The sequence below is a fragment of the Amblyomma americanum genome, chromosome 1, assembly GCF_052857255.1.
Source record: "Amblyomma americanum isolate KBUSLIRL-KWMA chromosome 1, ASM5285725v1, whole genome shotgun sequence".
Taxonomy (NCBI): Eukaryota; Metazoa; Arthropoda; class Arachnida; order Ixodida; family Ixodidae; genus Amblyomma; species Amblyomma americanum.
The window spans coordinates 312,238,468-312,242,290 of NC_135497.1; the positions used below are offsets into that span (position 1 = coordinate 312,238,468).

At 45.6% G+C, this 3,823-nt stretch overlaps 1 non-coding gene across 1 annotated transcript; it reads right to left on the minus strand.

Annotated features, from left to right (window-relative positions):
- Positions 1-2,469: 2,469 nt before the first annotated feature.
- Positions 2,470-2,632, minus strand: LOC144116890 (U1 spliceosomal RNA). The gene has a single exon (XR_013312005.1). It is a non-coding gene; the product is annotated as a U1 spliceosomal RNA (small nuclear RNA).
- Between the last annotated feature and the right edge of the window lie 1,191 nt (positions 2,633-3,823).

A 3,823-nucleotide genomic window follows, 5' to 3' on the forward strand; every position in this document is an offset into this window, starting at 1 on the left:
CACTGGTCCGTACCGCATATAGGTACGGTCTGGATGGAAACCACAGAGACAACCATTGACAACAGTCACTGCTTTATAGACAAAAAAATCAGTTTACGTCAGCTCGCTTAAGCAAGGGATTGAAGCTAAATAGAATTTTTCATGAACGATATGTTAACATGCTTGCTTGCAATCATGTTATAAATAACTCATCGGCGAGTTTATTTTCCTTTTCTATCTTCTTTTTTTGCTGCGATATATTTCTCTTTGCCGTTTGATGACTGCAACAATCTTTACAGTCTGTACACAATGCTACACTATTATGCCACGGAGCGGATTAAATTACGGGAGCTACTGCTGCGTTTCTTGGTGTGGGAACAACGGTCGAAGACAAAGGAAGGCGGGGACGAAGCTCTTATGCATTCCTCGTGACAGCAGGTGATTGACGCCTGTTCTGTGTACTTAAAAGAAAATATAAAACAGTGCTGCCATTGTTTTGTTAGCACCGGCTACTATGTGCATGTTTTTGTTTTCAGTCAGCCAGTGAAGCGAATAATTGCAGGTTATAATGCGCCATAATTGTTCCAGATCAATGGCTTGGATCGAGTGTGCCAAGAGGGGCGACCTGTTAGAAAAGTCGCCGACCCAACTGTATACGCCACGTACCGCATCTGAGGGGACCATTTCACCACAGATGACTTCGTGGACCCCGGGATGACTTCGCTGAAGAAGACGGCTATTCCTACTGTTCAGCCTACAGTATACCCAGATTTTCAGCCCACTGAAGGTAATTTTCACTGTGCGCTTCTCGTGTATTTAAACGCTTTACAAAATCGCCCTGCCAATGAAGCTTTGAATTGTCTTTTTCTAGCTACGATTTATGATTACCACAGGACCCACGCGATGTAATCTCAGCTATTAAAACGTACATTTCTCAATAAAATATATAGAATTCGCCTTTTCTGGCATGTACGCTTCATCAATGGAAACTTAGCATTCGCTTCAAGAAATCAGTGTCTGGCAGACAGCTGGACAAATTTAAAACCTGATGTCTGATTGTTTCTCATTGCTGCCATTAGAACACAGGGTTCGCTTACATGTATCCATCGCTGTGTTCATTATTCCACTGATCAATCATTACATCTTTCCTTGCCTTTGCTAGATTCGATAATTAGTAAAGATATAGACTTAATTCTCTACATGTAGGACAATGCTTGTAGAAAGTTGTATTTTTTTATTGTTCTCGAAGGCAACTGCCGCCTTGTTCGAAGAGACAATTTACGTTGTTGTTGTTTGTCATTTGTTCATATTTGTCTTCTTTTAAAACAAAAGTGTGCACCCAGAATGGAGATCACCTTGACCAAAAAATTGCAATAATCGCCTTTTAAGAAGAGTGCAAGCTTACTATTGTGTTACTATGATGTATCGAATATGCTGTGCTTGTATTTCTCAACAGCTTATGAACCTATGCCTATCGCTCAAAGCTGCTGATGTGCAGGAATCGAGCGCACTATACGTACCTTTTTGACACGTTAATTGTGTCCAGCTGTTGACAACTGCTGTTCTGTTGTTCGCATGGATGATGTTTTAGATGACAAACCCGCAGAGCGTATGTGCAATATTTTTTGCTCGTGACATGGTGCCACCCGCTTTACCATAACTTCTTTCCTGTTGCTTTTGAATTTTGATGCATTTTATAAAATGTGTGTGATCCAGCATTTTTTTCTGTACAATTCAAATTGTAAACAAGAAAAAATAAACTCTTTGCGTGAAAGCACTCCCTTGTATGTCTGCAACTGAAAGAGGCGGCGCAGTGACGGCACAAATTTAATGTAAGAACAGCTCTGATTGCATTATTCCAACCTGCATGAGCTAATTCAGCTTGCGTACTTCGAGAAGCTAGGTGGTATTTCGAGTAAAGGTCTGCGATTATCTGCGATCCGAGAGTTTATTACGTCTATATGTATGGCATGCTTAGAAATGAAATATTAAAGCCCTTGTGGTTCACTCAGACGATGTAGTAGAATATTTTAATAGCCAAAGATAAACCAGAATCGAAAGCATTGCTATCGAAACCGAAACGGAAACGGAGTTGAAGCACTCGCCTAAAATCTCGGAGGACGAAATTAGAGGTCTGACCACCCGCTCGGGGCGCTAGCGGCAGTGTAGTAGCTCGGTCGCAGGTCTTTACGAAGTATGTTTCGCTATGGCTGGAATGTGTTTGTAGAAAGTCGTCGAATCAGATGGATACTTCCCAAATACCCTCCAATGTCACCAGCATTTAAGATTTACAAACAATTGTGCACTTAACATCTTAACCACACATCAGTGACAAAAGCAGCAACACCGCGCTAAAGGCTTTCGCCTCACCGCACTTTGAGCCCCCTAAATTTTTGTTTCCTCGCGTACCCGTCGACACACGAACCACGCCGTGCAGGAAGGGAGGAGTAGACCACTGTGTGGTACCATTCTGATTTTGGAATTTCATAAAGGGGGCTGGCGCGAACGCCGAGCCCCGGCTACCGAAAATTACATGCCCCATCTACTCCGTTTAGGAGTAGTGGCGTGCTTCAGCCTTACGCAGTGCAATGACAGGCCTCGGCACGGGGCCCCGACCTTTATGATCGCCGGTGACCCAGCACCAGGTAAGTATGCGAAACACCGACTGAAATCGGATGTCATGCGATTCATACCTCTGTTCAGTACCAGTGGCCGATACTCTTCTTACGGAGTTCCTTTTTTTCGCATTAGGCGCAATTTTGTTAAAAAAGCTACAGCGGGACGGGGAGGGACCGCAGACAGGAAGGACAAACTGAGGTCAACCTAATAAATTATTTTAATACCAAGAAACAAAATAAATTAGGTGTTAGATGTGCGCACCTTGCAACGAAATCAAGTTGCGCGCGTGGCAGCGACCATGGGATTCACAGCTACTTGTCTTCAAGCTTTTTTCAATTGAATGAAAAAAAAAAATACTTTTTTTAAATTTGATTTCTGGGGAAATGAATTGGCGCGGTATCTGTCTCACATATCGGCGGACACCTGAACCGCGCCGTAAAGAAGGGATAAAGGAGGGAGTGAAAGAAGAAAGGTAGAAAGAGGTGCCATAGTGGAGGGCTTCGGAATAATTTCGGAAAGAAGGGCTAACGCGGGCCTTGCGTTTTTCGGTTGTTGGGGCCGCACATGGTGACTGGAAGCCGCCGCGATGGCTGAGTGGTTATGGCGCTCGGCTGCTGGCCCGAAAGACGCGGGTTCGATCCCGGCCGCGGCGGTCGAATTTCGATGGAGGCGAAATTCTAGAGGCCCGTGTGCTGTGTGATGTCAGTGCATGTTAATGAACCCCAGGTGGTCGAAATTTCCGGAGCCCTTCACCACAGCGTCTCTCATAGCCTGAGTCGCTTTGGGACCTTAGACCCCATAAACCAAACCAAACCAAACATGGTGGCTGGGACCGTCTGAAGGAGCAGTGGCGTCACCATTGAGCCGCTTCTGATCGAGTCCTTAGGGCTCGCGTCTCAGATGAGGTGGCGTGGTGACGTCGAAGCTGCGTATAGCTCATCGCACCCCATCGCCATCGTCGCTTATGTGCGCATGGAAAGAGGAGCTTTCGGAGCGTCTACAGCGTCTTTTACGGTCATCCTCTTTGACAGCGGCTGCATGGCGTTGCCGACGCAGTCCAACTGCTCAACCTGAGGGGCTTCGGTATGCGTACCAGGAGCTCTTATGCGCTCAAGGTGCCCCTGCTTTTACATCTTCCGCCAGAGATGTGGCCTAGACAGTTGGCAAGAACTTCAGAGCGTTTTTCGTCCACTCCGGAATATTGCTTAGTCGCTCCTTCTGGTTG